Consider the following 18,547-nt stretch of genomic DNA (forward strand, 5'->3'; position numbering starts at 1 on the left):
GGAACAGGTATGGATTACATTTTCAAACAAAAATGATGTTCCAGGGATCAACACAGATGTTAATCCAGGACCACATCGTATTTGGCTAAATAGCAAATAAAGTCAGTCTGAACATGCTTTCTGAACAGGCTTAGTACAATAAGAGCAATTATCAAGTTTAAATCTCAAAAGACCGAAAGCATGAGATAAAAGAAAAGAGAAAAAAAAAACTTTGGCCTGTTTATCGCCTTACCAGCCTGATAAGCTCCGCCCCTTTCCACAGAGCTGTACCCGCACCTCCTGCCGTCTTCCGTTTTCTCACACTCTACTTCAACCACAGAGCCTTTACTGGCAGCAAAACACACCAGCCGACAGCATCTACTTTCAAACTAAATACTAAAGAAAAATGCAGGGCTAAATGTTTATCCACTGACGCTAAAATAATTACTGATCAATAGCATTCATGACGACAAAAGGTTGCAGGTTTCCGATGTCACTTATACTTTATATCTATATTTCTTGTTACCAAAAATCAACATTTTCAGCATTCAAAGCCTTTGCAGAGTTAAATGCAATCTGTGCCGTCACTCTGATATTTCACACAGCGTCCTAACAGCCACTACCCCTTCGTTAAGTTCCTTAAAGATCATGTCTGGCAGGTTTACGTGGCTTTAACTAAATCATTTTTCTCATGAGAAAGAACAGTTACAGGTCTTCAGAAATATTGACTGCATACATGTTGATGCATACACAGAACTGCCGCTCACTGGGTATTTTCTCTTCTTCAGACCATTCTGTGTAAACCCTAGAGATGGTTATGCGTGAAAATCCCAGTAGATCAGCAGTTTCTGAAATACTCAGACCAGCCCGTCTGGCACCAACAACCATGCCACGTTGAAAGTCACTTAAATCACCTTTCTTCCCTGAGTATTCTGATGCTCGGTTTGAACTGCAGCAGATCTTGACCATGCCTAAATGCATTGAGATGCTGCCATGTGATTGGCTGACTAGAAATTTACGTTAACAAGCAATTGGACAGGTGTACCTAATAAAGTGGCCAGTGTGTAAATTCCTCATTATATTTTTTTTCATTTTTGCTTTCTTTACAAAGGAGAGACTGTGTAATGCTTCAGCATCATTGAAAACTTGACATGTTTTTTAAGACAGAAAAGGTGACGTAGCTTTAGTGTTCAAATGTGCCACCTACGTAAACATGTATATGTTTAGAGCACACTCAAAGGCACTCGATTTGTCCTGCAAATGCGAGCAATTTTCTTTTTTGGGTTCATCTAAAAATAAGATGATTACATTCACTGCTGTGATTCAATATTTGCAACACTTGCTACATAATTAAGAAGGTATCTTAGTAGGCTGCACAATTACGCCAGAGTGTTTTAGGCCCCTTTTACACTAATATGTTTAAGTTTTAAAATGCATAAGTTTTGCCATGGTTACGTCTGTAATTATGTTTCTGATTAGTTTTGTTCACTGTGTTTAAGACAGGCTCTCTATCTTTTTCTCACACACATCCACACCGCTTGAAGCAGTTTTTTAGTATGTTATTATGGTTATGGCCTACTGCACTCTTTTTCATCGCATCAGGGTCCCAACACAGACACAATACACTCAATGGAGTTAGTGACGTTACTGTGAGGAGTCGGGTTATGTGTGCACATTAAAATCATTGCATGCAGCTCAGCTTGGAGCTGCACCCGGTCTGCATCCAGACCCCTCTCATTAAGTGAAGTTTCACAAACTATTTCCGAGAGGAGCACGTGATATGATTGATAGCAGCTGGTCTCTCATCTATAATCAGTAGTTAGCCAATCAGATTAATCCAAACTCACTAGAAGTAACCTGGCTAAAACTACTCCCTTATTTTCACTTTACAAAGAACCCCCCCCATCCACCCCATCTCCCCCTATCCTCCTTTACCAGGGGAAGCTCTCGAGAACTACCTGATCTTGTACTTCGTTTACATGCTCATTGACTAGGTGGGAGCCCTGGGAGAAAAACTGCGTTAATTGCAAGTTTGTCCTCCGGAATTAATAACAAAAGAAAAAAAAATAGAGTTGGAAGGTTTAGCTGATGCGGTTAATGCAGTGGGGTCTAAACATCACACTGTGAGTGAATTAAAAAAAGCAATGGTCCGATGTAAAAGTGTAAAATTTTGTAGTGTCTATTTAGGCTAAGTGCAAATAGCACACCTCTTTGGAATGAGCTAGTTGAATGATTCCAGCCCATCACCCTTTGATTGACAGAGACAACAGAACTAAAGAGAGTGGCAATTAGCAGTGTGAGTGGCGTAGCTTGTAAAGCGCAAGGCAACATGTTTTAACACGACTGATCATGAACCCAGTTCGGATTCAGCATCTGATGAACTCATTCTTCTTCTTTCCCCCACTACATATCAGATTTTTCCTACTCTTTATCACAAGGAAGACAAGTAGGACTCATTAATAAGTGTTTATTATGTTAAGCGCATTTGAGCATCATATTTTATTTGCACATTTATTGAATGGAAATGTTTTCGATTCATGTATGCAAATTCGTCTTCAGATGGCGCCTTTATAGCAATGTGTGTGCAGTCGATCGCTCCGATTAATCAGGAAAACCGGTGATCACTGCAAATTGTGCTTTAATGTTTGGCTGGTCAACTGCGTGGTATGGGGACCTTATAAACCTGCTAGACATGTGGAAAAAGTTGCGCAAAATTTTTGTGCGTATGCAGCGTTGATACATCCCTAGTAGCAAAGAATTCTGGCCCAGATTTGGCAAAAAGCTGGCACAGCAGGCATTCATCCGGCACTGGCATACAGCATGTGGGCCAAACATGGCCCGGGTTTGGCAGAGGTGGCACCGTTTTTAAGGCGGCACACAAGATTTGGGCCAGATGAAAAATGTAGTATTTGGCCCAGATTGAAAAATTTGATAAGTGGGCCATGTGAGTTTGGCCAGTCTTGACCCACATTTAAAATACACTAAAATCATTTTTGAGTAAAGAAAAAAATTTCTACCAATCAGGTCACTTTGAGAAAAAGCGTGCCCATAGTGTGCCGAAAGCGCATCACTCCATGGGTTTATCAATTTCATTGCAATCGTGACACACCAACCTATCTGGCCCAGTTCAGGCCCAGTTATGAGTTATTAACTTGGCTGAGACTCGGCCCAGATATGGTCTGTGTTTGGCCCTTGTCTGGAAGCCAGATTTGGTTCAGTCATGTACCGTAATTCACTGCGGCATGTGGGCCAAGCAAAACCTGATTGTGTGGGCCAGAGCTGGGCCAGAGAAATTTTGCTATGTGGGATGAGACTCCAGGACTATTATCATCTCATTTAAGAATGACCGAAGAATTTTGATGATTTTGCTATTTAAAGCTTTTCTGTAGTTACATCAGGTAAGATATAAGACTGACGCAAAATGAAAATTTGATTGGACTTTGAACTATACTCTCATTCTGGTGTAATAATCAAGGAACTTGGCTTCAGCAGGTGCAATGAACTTCTCTGAGTGCTGTTTTTTCCCCACACAAAGACATGCACTAGAGGTGAATTGGATGTGTTGCAGCTGGAAGGACACCCACTGCGTAAAACATATGCTGGAATGGTGATTGGTTCATTGCTCTGTGGCGACCTCTGATAAATAAGGAACTAAGCTGCATTTCATTCATTCATTTCCCTAGTCCCTTTATTCCCCTACAGTGGAATGAACCTTATCCAGCATATGTTTTACACAGCGGATGCCCTTCCAGCTGCAACCCAGTACTGAGAAACACCCATACACTCTTGCATTCACACTCATACACTACGGCCAATCCAGCTTATTCAACTCACCTACAGTGCATGTCTTTGGATTGTGGGGGAAAGCGGAGCACCCGGAGGAAACCCACGCCAACACTGGGAGAACATGCAAACTCCACACAGAAATGTCAAATGGCCCAGCCTGGACTCAAACCAGTGACATTCTTGCCGTGAGGCGACAGTGCTAACCACTGAGCCACCGTGTCGCCCCAAATGTATTTTATGCAGACATCAAAGTGCTCATATTTGGCCAACATAATGTCAAATCAAATGCTCTCTATAATAGAAATGTTTTACTACTATCTTCTCTTATGGTTCAAGGTTGCTATGTAAACAAAACTGGTGGGATTTCATTATATTTTTTGTTTTACAAAAGGGACAAACCCTTTTATATGCCAACCAAACTTTCAGTTTCAAAAGGAAACACGTCATCAAAAGAAACAAACTGTGCTTGAAAATTAGTCATGAGATCTTTATCATTCACCGGAAAACAAACCAACTGTGAGTTTGACCCAAGTTCGATACACGTGTAAAGTCATGGAGCATCGCTAAAACGTCTTCCTCCACATTATTAAGTGATGACGCGGTAAAAACAGCACCAATGTGGGGTTTACGGTGCTCCACAGGCTGACTCCACTGCGTGGGAGCCCTGAAAGCCACGGCCTCCACCTCAAGATTCACCATCTCACATTCCTCAAACCAGACCAGACCAGATCACACCAGATCTGGGCCAGAGCATGGTCGACCAAAACCCAACCACCAACCTCTGCTCCTTACCATTCAGAGCACTTCAAAACACGCAGATGTGTGTCACATACAGCCGTGCCAGCCTTTCCCTCATTCGCATTTCTCATGTTCTGTCTCCCACTCTCAGATCTTCTCAGTTTCGCTTGCGTTTGCCTTTGATGAAACGAACACTTCTCATGCCAGGCCTGTTTGAGGTTTCTAAAAATGCAGATATTGGACGTACCAAACTTTCTTGCTTCTAACAATGCATCTATTTCCCTCGTTTTTGTGTGTGCGGTTGACAGTGCATGTGTACATATGTTCATAGATGCGTTTTGTTTGCATGCGATGTGCGTGCTGTCATGCATTCGCGTGCTACGACACCAAAGACGCACAGCTCTAAATGCATGTGCTTGTTTGTGTGTGTGTGTATATTAGACCTGTTGATTTCCTGTGGTGCAGACAGAGGTTTCAATGTGCCAGACAAAAAGGAGAGCTTAGAGCTTGGGACAGGATGTAGAGATGTTGTTCTCACTGAACGCACACTGATATGTACAGTAAGTTATGTGTATATGTGTGTGTGTGTGTGAATATAATACAGTGGCTTTAAAACATATTTGCACACTTTTTTTCAGTGGGAATGCAATGCAACATCATATAGCGGAGGGAGTGTGAAAAAATAGCATGCGTTTTAAAGTGTGCTTGAATATAATACAGTACATTAGCATTAAAAATAAGCATGCTTGTAAATGTTTGTGATGATGCAATGCAATGATATACACTGCTCAGCTTAAATGAGTACACCCCACTTTGAAAATGAATATTTTTATCCATTTCTCAGTAAATATAGGGCATATATTTTAGTGCATTTGAACAAAACAGATTTATTAAACAGGTATATTTATTAAAATAATATTTTAGTCACAGAACATCTCTAGAAATAGAAAGATAAAACATTTAAATTCATGCAAAATAAACAAATAAATGACAAAAATTTCAGCTAAATTTTATGCATTTTACTTAATATTATTTAATATTTTGGGTGTACTAATTTTGTTATCGTAAGTTATTTTGTTAGATGAGCTCCAGATTTGGCTTCAGTACTGACTAATGTACATGCACAAATATAATAGTGTAAAGCTTCCTATAGAAAATATTTATTTAAATGATAGATTTGTGAGGGGTGCACATGTATATGTTGAGCATTTGTGGAAAATAGCATGCAAAAGTGAAGTATTTAAAAAACAATTGCACAGTTTTTTAATAAATGATTTTCAAATATGAATGCAAATAGCATGATATGCAATGCAATGAGAGTTCACCTTTGAGAGTTAGTGCTGCATGCATGCGTGCTCTTCTCTCAGACTGATGGATGCGATTACGTTTGCAGTCCTGATAATAAAAATATATCATCACAAAGAGAAATTAGATAAATGTTAACCGTCAGATAACAGCTCATGCAGCAGTCAGCGTTTAGATGTAAACATGGAATTTATACTAAAGCAAAAATCAGTATAATAATAAAAAAAATCACTACTAAAATAAATAATATTATTATTATATGCAAAATTATATACAATTATAGTATAATTATTCTAAATAATAATAACAAATATATTTATATTATTTATATTAAAGGAACAAATTTTATTAAACTTATTTCTTGTTTATGTAATATTTGTCAATTTGCATTTATTATTATTATTATTATTATTATTATTGTTAATAATAATAATAATAATAATAATAATAATAATAATAATAATAATAATGAGTAATACTAATAAAAATTATTATTATCATCATTATTATTATTATTAAAATTATTATTATTATTTAATATTATTATTTAGTAACAACACTAAATAAATGTTGCTATTATTAATATTCTTCTTCTTCTTATTATTACTATAAAAATACATTTGGAGTTAAAGTTGGAATTAAAAATAATTAAAAATATATTTCTCTATTTAATATTTATCAATTCACAAATCTGTACATCTATACGTCTATCTCTCTATCCATTCCTATTTTTCCTCATTATGTAAAATAAAAAATAAAGTCTCACGCATACCAGTTGATCTTGTCTGCATCTGTAAAATTCACAGTTTTATAACTCATAATTAGTGCCATAACATAAAGATTTAAAACACATAGGGCCCTATCATACACCCGGCGCAATGTGGCGCAAGGCGCCACGCAATAGTCTTTTGGTAGTTTCAGCTTGGCGCAAGAGTCGTTTTGAGCCTTTGCGCTACGCTGTTTAAATAGCAAATGCATTAGCGCTCATATGTGCGCCCATAGGCGTTCTGGTCTTAAAAGGAAGGTGTTCTGAGGCGGACCGCTGGCGCGTCGCTATTTTGAGAAACTATAATAGATTTTTCATTAGACCAAAACTAACCCGGTCTAAACTCCGGCGCAGAGTTGCGCCTCGCTTACGCACTGCTTAATACACACAAGAGAGCAATAGGCAAATATCTTTACATATGAAAAAATGTAAATATTAAGGATATAAATGTAAAGGATTAAAATAATACAAAACATATTATCTAGCCTGCTTAAATATGAAAAATCACTGCTTTTATGTCTTCTTCATCTCGGGAGGCTTTTTCAGTTCATTCATAACAATTTGCTTTTGTATAATGTTATTATTATTAGCAGTATGGACGTCAAAATAGAGCCCATAGAGATAAACTCGCTGAAACTAAATCCGAAACATGATCAGTGGGGATGTTTTTTGTGCTTTTATTCCTTACAGTTAGTGACTCTCAAGTTCTATCAGGTTGGATGGGAAGCAACAATGTAAAGTCATTTTCAGATCTCTCCAGGGATGTTTGATAGGATTTAGGTCTGGGCTCTGGCTGGGCCACTCAAGGACATTCACCGAGTAGTTGTGAAGCCACTCCATTGATATTTTGGCGGTGTGCTTTGGGTCATTGTCCTGCTGGAAGTACCGTTGCTCCAGTCTGAGGTCAAGAGCACTCTGAAGCAGGTTTTCATTCAGGATGTCTCTGTACATTGCTGCATTCATCTTTCCCTCTATCCACAGCATGATGCTGCCACCACCATGCTTCACTGTAGAGATGATATTAGCCTGGTGATGAGCTGTGCCTGGTTTTCTCCAAATGTAACGCCTAGCATTCACTCCAAAGAGTTAAATTTTAGTCTCATCAGACCAGAGAATTTAGTTTCTTATGGTCTGAGAGTCCTTCAGATGCCTTTTGTCAAATTCCAGATCGGAGTGCGTCTTCCGTCTGGCCACTCTACCATACAGGCCTGATTGGTGGATTGCTGCACAGATGGTTGTCCTTCTGTAAGGTTCTCCTCTATCCACAGAAAAACACTGGAGCTCAGACAGAGTGGCCATCAGATTATTGATCACCTCCATGACTAAGGCCCTTCTCCCCTGATTACTCAAATTAGATGGCCGGCCAGCTCTAGGAAGAGTCCTGGTGATTCCAAACATCTTCCACTAACGGATGATGGAGGCCACTGTGCTCATTGAAACTTTCAGAGCAGCAGAAATTTTTCTGTAATCTTCCCCAGCCTTGTGCCTCGAGACTTGTGTCTCAGAGGTGTACAGACAATTCCTTTGTCTTCATGCTTGGTTTGTGCTTTGACATGCACTGTCAACCCTGGGACCTTATATAGACAGGTGTATGCCTTTTCAAATCATGTCCAATCAACTGTTTACCACAGGTGAACTCCAATTAAGCTGCTGAAACATTTTAAGAATGATCAGTGGAAACAGAATGTACCTGAGCTCAATTTAGAGCTTTACGGCAAAGCATGTGAACACTTATGCACATGTGATTTTTCAGGTTTTTTATTTTTAATAAACTTGCAACAATTTCAAAAAATATTTTTTTACATTAGCCCCTTTCACACAGTGATACCGGTAAATATCCGGAAAATTTCCGGAACGACTTTACCGGTATATTCAAAAAAGCGCTGTTCACACAGGCGAGGACGTTACGGATATTTTCCGGAAAAGAGCATTCACACATCCATTCCAAAATACCGGTAAATTCTGACATCATTCACCACAAGTGAGCTTTAAACGGCTGCGCTTGTATTTGTAAACATTTGACTAAATTACATACTCTGTGGATGATCAATATTGTGAACAACTTTCACAGGATCACTTTCGCATGTCGAGATGTTCATAATATGTGCGTGTGCAGGCTCTCATATGCGCACGCAAAGCTTGTAGGTAAACAAACAACGGCTTATCATAAGCATCTCATCGATGATTATTTACACAGTTGGCATTAAGAAGACCATACAAACGTAATCTGACTAACTCCTAGCAGCTAAATGTGTCTGGAAAAATATTCAAAGGCTTTTATCCTCACAAACCGCGCGGACGTAAATGCGTCTGACTGTTGTGATTGGCTAAAGCAGACGTCTCACGTCAGCACGTTCTAGACGTGCACGCGCTTATTACGGGAATCTTCCTTCTGCATTCACACAGCGCAGCATTCCGGCAAATTGCCGGTAATGTTACAACTTCTCTTTCCGGAAAATAGCCAGAACGAATTTACCGGTATTTTCAAAAAGGACCTGTTCACACATACAACCGTTCAGGAAAAATTGCCGGCAATTTTCCGGAAAGGTCTGTATGTGTGAAAGGGGCTATTGTCATTATGGGGTATTGTGTGTAGAATGTTGAGGAAATAAATGAATTTTATTCATTCTGGAATAAGGCTGTAACATAAAAATGTGGAAAAAATGAAGCGCTATGAATACTTTCTGAATGCACTGCAAAAAAAGAAATCATGATCAGTTTTTTTTTCTTTCTTTGCTTAATCATCCATTTGCTTTTGATGTTATTACTTATAATTAGTGGCATAACAAAGAAGTAAAACATATAGATCTAAACTGCAACAAAAATCAGAAAACACGATCAGTGTGGACGTTTTTTTTATCATTCATTCGCTTGTTCGTTTATTTGTATCTCCACCACCCGCCTCTTCACGCATCTTTTTCAGTACACCCCCAGAAACAGACTCTCACACACTCAACTTCTGTGGAACTTCAGTTTTTCGGGTGATTATCAGAATGCCATGAGTCACCCACAGCACACCAGAGTGCATTATGGGTATGGATCTGACCACAGGTTGAGAAATGAGTGTTCCACGGTAAAGTGGCTGTGTGTGTGAAGTGTGAGTGTTTGTGCGTCGTGTTTGTGAAAGTGTGTGTATGTGTGTGTGTGTGTGTTCCATGGTTAGATGTGCGGTTGGTATGACCTGCTTTCAGTTGGGCCCATCACTCATTTTGTTATAGAGTGTGTTTTATGAGAAAAAGAGATTTATTTCAATCTGTTTGCCTTCAGTTTGTCCTCATTTGACATCCGATGCTTTTTTTAATGCATGCACTTTATGCGGTTTTGTGTGATTATATGTGTGCGTTATCTTATGCAGTGAAAAAAAAATTATTTTTGGATTTACTGTTTTTTCTTTGAAGGTAAGTGGCTGCAAACTAGGGCAGAGCAATTTAGTGGAAACTTCTAATTGCATTTTTTTTTTTACATATTGCGATTTCGATTTAATTTGCGATTTAATTTTGTAGTCAAAAAAAAAAAGGAACTGAAAAGATATTAATTTAAACATTTATTCAAATTAGTTTTTAAATATTCAGAAATGAAGCATTTATTTTTCTCTAGAGCAAACAGTAAACAAATAAAATGACCTCACCTTTCTGTAAACAAGTTTAAACTCAAATTAGGGAGATATAGTGTAGCTTAATATACAAACAAACAATAATCATAATAAAAATACAGAACACCCAGCAAACTAATATGGCAGAAAATAGCCTTTCTGTAGCTCATATTGTCTAAGACAAAAATAATTATCATAGATGCTACGCAAAATATCTTGACTTGAAACGTCCAGCTGTGGTTCTCCAAAATGGCTAACATAGATGTGAGATTGAAGTGTGTATCTCCTATCCTGCATTGAGATGAGTTATTTTAAATCCCTCTTTGGTCACTGCATTAAAAGGCACCATGTCTTTAGCGAGGTAGTGCATTATGGCATTAGTTATCTACTGTGTAGGGTTGCACTAGCTGTTCGTAAAGTCCACACTAGGGGCTTTGTAACTACTAGCTAGTTTGTAACTAAATTTGTTATCATGTTGTTATAGCAAAGTGTAGTTAGTAGGTCGTAAGCTCTCCGTAAAGTCATGCGTATAGTCGCATTAAATGACGTAATATCCAATAAGCAGCATTTAAATCATTTAACTGCTAATACATCTACAGTTAAAGTCACAATTATTAGCCCTCCTGAATTTTTAGACCCTGTTTATTTTTCTCCCCAATTTCTGTTTAACGGAGAGAAAATTTTCTCAACACATTTCTAAACATAATAGTTTTGATAACTCATCTCTAATAACTGATTTATTTTATCTTTGCCATGATGACAGTAAATATTATTTGACTAGATATTTTTCAAGACACTTCTATACAGCTTAGTGACATTTAAAGGCTTAACTAGGGTAACTAGGCAGGTTAGGGTAATTAGTCAAGTTATTGTATAATGGTGGTTTGTTCTGTAGACTGTTGGGAAAAATAAAGCTTAAAGGGGCTAATAATTTTGACCTTAAAATGGTTTTAAAAAATGTAAAACTGCTTTTATTCTGGAAGAAATAAAACAAATAAGACTTTTTCCAGAAGAAAAAAAATGTTATCAGACATACTGTGAACATTTCCTTGCACTGTTAAACATCATTTGGGTAAAATAAATAAATAAATAAATAAATAATCCAAAGGGGGGAAAATAATTCTGACCTCAACTGTATATATAACTATGCTATGAAATGAAATGACAAATTATATTTGTATAGTACATTAAATTTCAGTCAGTCAATCCAGAAGATGCACATACCTGCATCGCAATCCGTGAATGCAAGCGAAGTACACATGAAGTTATCAAAACATTAAACTTTTAAATTTTTTGTGACTTTTAAACTAAAATATTTCCATATTACCGATGTCCTTTGATGTTAATTTGTTTGTTAATGCTTCTGAAGTGGCAGACCCATCATCCCACTCGTCCACGCTTTCCTGTTTGTCTTTTGTTCCGCATAGTTCGGCTGCGCAATTCTGATTGGGCAGAAAGAAAGTGTGCTCACCCAATTGGCTAGTAAGACTGTCAATCACAGATGAGTCAAGCATTTGCTCTGAGTTGGGGAAATTAAATAATAGATATTTCATCCTCTTGTGATTAGGTAATCGCAACATTTTAATCCGGTGATCCGATTTTGATTCATTTCACAGCCCTGTTGCTAACTATTTACATGGGCTGAATTTATCAAACAAATGAAGTTGAGCATTTATAAATTTAATTTGTTTGCCTAATAATAAATAATTAAAAATATAAAATAAAAACTTATTTAAAATAAACTAAAACATTAATATTTATAATTATGATATTATTATTAATAATAATATGAATAATAATAGTAGTAGTAGTAGTAATGATAATAATAAAAATTATTTAAAATAAAAACTTTTAAATAAACTAAAACCTGAATATTATTAATCAAGATATTAATAATAATTATTATAGTATTAATATTACTAAAATGAAAAAAATAAAACAATAATGATATTATTATTATTATTATTATTAATAATAATTATTATTGATATTATTAATTTTTTGTAGTAGTAGTAGTACAAATACAATACTATTACATTATTTTATATTATAACATTTAAGTGCACTATTAAATATTGTATATTCAAAAAAATAAAAATTTAATAATACAAAAAGTATCGGTTAATCGGCAGATGTTTCCTAAATGCTGCAGCTGTGCTCTTGTCCTTTGTTTTATTTTGTTTCAGAACATCAATGCAATAATCATGCAAAACCATCTGAAGCAAATGTTTGATCCACTGCACAGATAGTCGCTGTTCTCTGTTTGACTCACGGTGGCAGGTGTTTGCAGGCTTTTGCGGTTGCAGTCAAAGCTCTGCTGCACACAAATGAAGGAATTGACTGTGAGGAGCTGCACAACACAGCAGGCTGAATTCTGCATCATCTGTGTCACACACAGAAAGCTTTCGTGACAATAGTCTCAGGTCTGGTTTCCGCCGCACTGCGATATGTGTTTAAGCGTGGGTGTGTGGAAACATATCTCTCTCTCTCTCTGTTTATCTGTATCTGTCTTTACATACACAGCAACATCAACTTTCCATTTAAAATTTCAAAGTCAGGTTTATTCTGTTGTTGCTTCTGACCAGCGGTTCATTGTCTGTTTAGTTCTCAAGTTTAATTTTAATTTAGTGGTGCAAATAAGATATTTATAATAGCAGTTTGAATTTTTTATTCAGATATTTCCCAAGTGCTATAATTTTTATGTGCTATAATTAGCATACACAATACATTTGTAACCCTTATGTCCTCCTAGGGATGTTTTCATCCATAAATAATGTCACTGATTTGGGGAAAAACACACACAAAATGATGTATTTTTCGTATAAAAAGTAATTGTGTGCTTTTTACCTTTTATCAAAGTCTTGGACAAGTGAAACAACACTGCTGTTGATGCATTGTTTTTGACGGATTTTCACTTTTTCTCCTTAATTTACTATTAGTGGCAGTTTTTGCCCAATTGACTTCCATTATAAACACATTTTCATCACAAAGCCACGACACCCTATAATCATGCATTTTTGATTGCTGGTGGTTTCATCTGTTGGGATGAGGTAAAATTTGTAATTTTGCTGTTGATCATCATTTGGCACTATTAACCTTTTAGATAGGCCCATTCAAAAAAAAGCTTAGTTTCTGGATTTTTATGAAGTATAATAGTCTGTGGATGTAATAGAGTTGGACGATGTTGACCAATAATGCACCACAGGATGTCTAATGGAAGATGGTATCGTGTAAATATACACACACACACGCACGCACGCACGCACGCATGCACGCACCCACACACACACACACACACACACACACACACACACACACAGCTGAAGTCAGAATTATTAGCTCCCTTGGAATTTTTTTCTTCTTTTGAAATATTTTCTAATGATGTTTAACAGAGCAAGGAAATTTTCACAGTATGTCTGATAATGTTTTTTCTTCTGTAGAAAGTATTATTTGTTTTATTTCGGCTAGAATAAAAGCAGTTTTTAACTTTTTAAACACAATTTTAGGGACAAAATTTTTAGCCCCTTTAAGCTATATATTTTTTTGATAGTCTACAGAACAAACATCATTATATAATAACTTGCCTAATTACCATAACCTGCCTAGTTACCCTAATTAACCTAGTTTAAGCTGTATAGAAGTGTCTTAAAAAATATCTAGTCAAATATTATTTACAGTAATCATGTTAAAGATAAAATAAACCCATTATTAGAAATTAGTTATTAAAACCATTACGTTTATAAATGTGTTGAAAAAATCTGCTCTCCGTTAAACAGAAATTGGGGGAAAAATAAACAAGCGGTCTAATAATTCAGGGGGGCTAATAATTCTGACTTCAACTGTGTATATATATATATATATATATATATATATATATATATATATATATATATATATATATATATATACACACACACACACACACACATACACACATACACACACTTTTGTGAGGTAAAAAAAAAAAAAAAAAAAAAAAAAAAAAAAATAATAATAATAATAATAATAATAATAATATATATATATATATATATATATATATATATATATATATATATATATATATATATATATATATATATATATATATATATATATATATAAATTGCTGTTGTTGTTATCAATATTTTTTATCTAATTTTCCACCATTTGATTTATATTATATATTTTATCTATTTTATTAAAATAGGCCTGCAAGTATACAAAATTAAGTAATGGCATAATCTCAACCTTAAAGTTCAAACAGGCTGCAAAAATCAGCAAAAAAATAAATAAATAAATAAAAAAAATAAACATTTGCAATACTTATGTATTAAATGTATGTATGTATTTTGTACCTAAACTAGTGCTTTATAATAAATACTTTAAACAGGGATTTACCTTTAAAAAGGTTTCAAATCTAAAAGCCTACCAAATTCACATGCAGAGGTGTAAATGCAAAAATGCAGTGTCATTTTAAAGAAAACCCTTTGAATTTTCATAAAACACAATTGAAAGCGTTTAAAATATCTGTATATGTTGTCTGTTTTATAATAAACACCTAAAAACTCTATTATTTGTATTTTTTTTATAAACTCAAATTTGAAAGTGTACCTTTTAGGTTCTGTGTGGTCTAGCTTGCTGTAATTGAGTTTGGTGGAAAAATGTCTCTACCATAATCTTTGCAAAAGTTATTGCATTCCAACTAATGAGAGGTGCTGTACAAGCCACAGGGACTGATCATTGTTTTCATATTTCACTATTCTTTTGTTTGATCAAACATAATTTCCTGTGTCTGACCAAATCAGACATATAAAAGGATTACTTGTGCACATCACCTCAAAAACAGAGGAGAATGGCCCTGAAGCACACAGCATAAGGTAAGAGATGACAGCTGTCTGTGCTATCTGGGGCTGCTAAGTGATCATAAATGTATTGCTTTTACTTCTGTGCCATGGAAACACGGTGATTCATTCGACAACAGTTTGATATGTGAATACAATTCAGTAAAAAAAACTTGTACACGTGTCATATATGAATCATATGAAAAATATGAAAATGAACCATTGTTCAATACCCAGCTCGGGTATCCAAAATACTGTGTATTGAAGTGTAAATAACTTTTGTACAGTATAATAATAACCGAAGTGATGCATATGTGCATAACCAAATAACCAAAATAGCTTATTATGGTCTTCTGAGTAACAGAAGGATAGCATCCTTTGATTTATTGATTGTTTTTTTTATTAATTATTTATTTATTTTTTGCATCAGATATATTGTCTGATGAAAGTCAGCACCAATATTTCATTGCTCCATATTATTACTTTCTTTTTCATAAGAGGGGCAAAGTAAACATTTATAAGAAGTTTGCTTTCTGGTTCAGTTAGACTTACTGTAAAGCATAACTGAGTGTGTTTACTTGAGATACAGTAAATACTCCGCAACGATGGGAATTTTGATAACTGCTTGTGTAGGCTATTTGATTTGTTCACATACTGTCTTGGATATTTTGTGTGACGGGAAGATTGTGCCAGTTTGAGTCCAGCTGTAACCGATGCACGGCCGAGACAGATGCTACTAAGCTGCGCCTGGGAAAAGACACTGAAGTCTCAACGTGACTTTGTTTCTCCTGATAATTCAGGTATGTTTCATAAAATGTGAATATGTTTATTATAATTCATGTAGAAACATGTGAGTACACATCCCCCTATGTGTTTTAAAGTTAATGGCTTATTTACAGTTGTTAACTAAAAGTGAGTTTGTTATGTCTGACTCCCCAATAAATGACATGTATTTTACTCAGTATGTGATAATTGAACAGAAAATGTCTTATTGTTTATATATTGGTTATATATTTGTTAATTTATAAAGTTTATGAGAGTAGAGACAATGATACCGGTAAATATATGAAAAATATAACGACTTTACCGGTAAATTCAAGCATTTGAATCAGCATTCACACATCCATTCCAAAATACCGGTAAATTCTGACATCAATAACCAGAAATGAGCTCTAAACAGCTGAGCTTGTATTTGTAAACATTTGACTACATCACAAACTCTGTGGATTGATCAGTATTGTGAACAACTTTGATGAAAACACATAGAGAAACACTTTCACATGTCGAGATGTACATGATATGTGTGTGTGCTGGCGCTCATGGGCTGTTTCATGGGCACACGCAAAGCTTGAAGGTAAACAAACAACGGCTTATCATAAGCATCTTATCGATAATTATTTACACGGTTGGCATTAAGATAAACATATGAACGTTATCTGACTAACATCTAGCAGCTAAACGTGTTTGGAAAAATATTCAAAGGCTTTTATTCTCATAAACCGCGCGGACGTGAATGCGTCTGACTGTTCTGATTGGCTAAAGCAGACGTCTCTCTTCCCGGCAATCATCGTTCTGCGTTCACACAGCGCTGCATTTTGGCAGATTACCGGTAAAGTTACAACTTCTCTTTCCGGACAATAGCCAGAACGAATTTACCGGTATTTTCAAAAAGGGCCTGTTCACATATACACACCTTGCCGGAAATTTGCCGGTAATTTTCCGGAAAGGTCTGTATGTGTGAAAGGGGCTATTGGGAACTGGTGTCAAGTATAATTGTTAAAATTGAAATGATGCAAATAACAGACGCATGATTGTTCAGTGAGTTTAGTAGTTTCATGGGAAATGGTTATACATAGAGGTGTTTACAGAAAAGAAAAATGAAATAGATGGTTGACCAGGGGCAGACTGGGACTAAAAATCAGCCCTGGCATTGTAGCCACACCAGCACAAATTACCACACCGACACAGCCCCACACATTCATATTGGTGTACAGATGGTAAAATGATATTAGCAGTACCATATTTAAGAAATATTTACAAATTTGATGTATGTGACTGGAACAAAAACAATCCATTTATATACTGTATGCAATCATGTCATTCATTTTTCTTTCGGCTAAGTCCCTTTATTAATCTTAGAACCACCAACTTATCCAGCAAATGTTTTACACAGCGGATGCCCTCAAAGCTGCAACCCATTACTGGGATAGCCAATTCCCAATTGGACTACCCAATTCACCTATAGCATGTGTTTGGACTTGTGAAGGAAACCAGAAGGTAACCCACGCGAACATGCAAACTCCACACAGAAACACCAACTGACCCAGTTGAGAGAACCAGCGACCTTATTGCTGTGAGGCGACAGCGCTACCTACTGCGCCACTGCACTGCCCCCTTTCGGGACTAGTTCAGTTAATTTGATGTATTTGGCATTGTCTGACTTGACTGCCTTTCCCCTTTTATGGTCCATCTCTGACAATTTGTTGCACTTACTGTGTGTCGGACGTCCTTGGCAGATCTTGATTACGTCTGCGTAACCTCTGATTGGGTTGGCCCATCTCGAAACCAGCCGGTCGTTGCCGATTGGGCCAATTCTTAACATTGATAAATATTCCTATTATTATCATCATCAGCATCATCATCATAATATTCACATCTTGCAAGAGATAAAAGTTGCTTACATGTAAAAAACAATACATATGATATAATATTTAATATAATTAATAAAAAATAAATTTAAAAAATAAATAAATTCATTTGCCAGAATTGCCAGATGGCCAGTCCGCCCTTGTGGTTGACAAAGAATTTAAATTGTATTCTGTGTCCTACTGATAAATATACAGTAGGTATAATATTTATGTGTGTTATGATGAGAGAGTACAGAGTGTATAAGTATTTAAAGACTTCACTGTTGTCAAAAGAGAAAAACAAAGAGAACAAAGCTGTATGTTTGATTAAATGAAACATGATTGGTGAGGATATGTTTGCTATAAAATGACTGTTCATAAACAGATGCTACTAAGCTGCGCCTGGGGAAAGTCACTGAAGACTCAATGTGATTTTGTTTCCCTGATAATTGAGACACTTTTAATCTGCCTACGAGTTCTGTGATCGGGACCGGTAACAATTCCGCCTTTCCCAGCTTCTGTTACTACATGTACATGTGTCTCAATGATGAAGACTGTTTGAATTTTAATTTTTGTTCTACGATGAGCTTGGTTAGCCTACCTTTGACTGGACGGTTCTCACGGTAGTGCCGAAATAAGGGACCGTCCTGGGAAAATTGGGACAATTGATGACCCTTATGGGTGACTAAAACAGGGCTATTCAAAATTCTGATTGGGCTACAGCCATTCTGAGCCCCAGTTTAGCACGGGCATCACTGTTTTTGAACAGCAGCGAACCGTAAGGAATACTTCACATTATCGATGAGAGAAAGCATAACGCAAAGAGGCGTTTTCCGTGTCACAGCGCAAATTAAGTCTTCAGCCAATCAAGTGACCCCTTCTTCCGTGAGCCCTGGGGCTTCAGCCCCACCTAGCTCTTACGTTAATCCGG

General features: G+C 36.2%; 1 protein-coding gene across 16 annotated transcripts in view; it reads right to left on the reverse strand.

The window, feature by feature from the left end:
- Nucleotides 1-18,547, reverse strand: part of runx3 (RUNX family transcription factor 3) — a 269,009-nt gene that overhangs the window by 127,757 nt on the left and 122,705 nt on the right. For 2 of the 16 annotated variants that reach the window (XM_073919907.1, XM_073919910.1), the window contains one exon: nucleotides 5,829-5,898. The exons of the other annotated variants lie outside the window; for them this stretch is intronic. The gene's annotated coding sequence lies outside the window, so the exon portion shown is untranslated. The remainder of the gene's footprint in view (nucleotides 1-5,828; nucleotides 5,899-18,547) is intronic. 16 annotated transcript variants of the gene reach the window in all.

The sequence above is a fragment of the Danio rerio genome, chromosome 13 (genome assembly GCF_049306965.1).
Source record: "Danio rerio strain Tuebingen ecotype United States chromosome 13, GRCz12tu, whole genome shotgun sequence".
Lineage (NCBI taxonomy): Eukaryota > Metazoa > Chordata > Actinopteri > Cypriniformes > Danionidae > Danio > Danio rerio.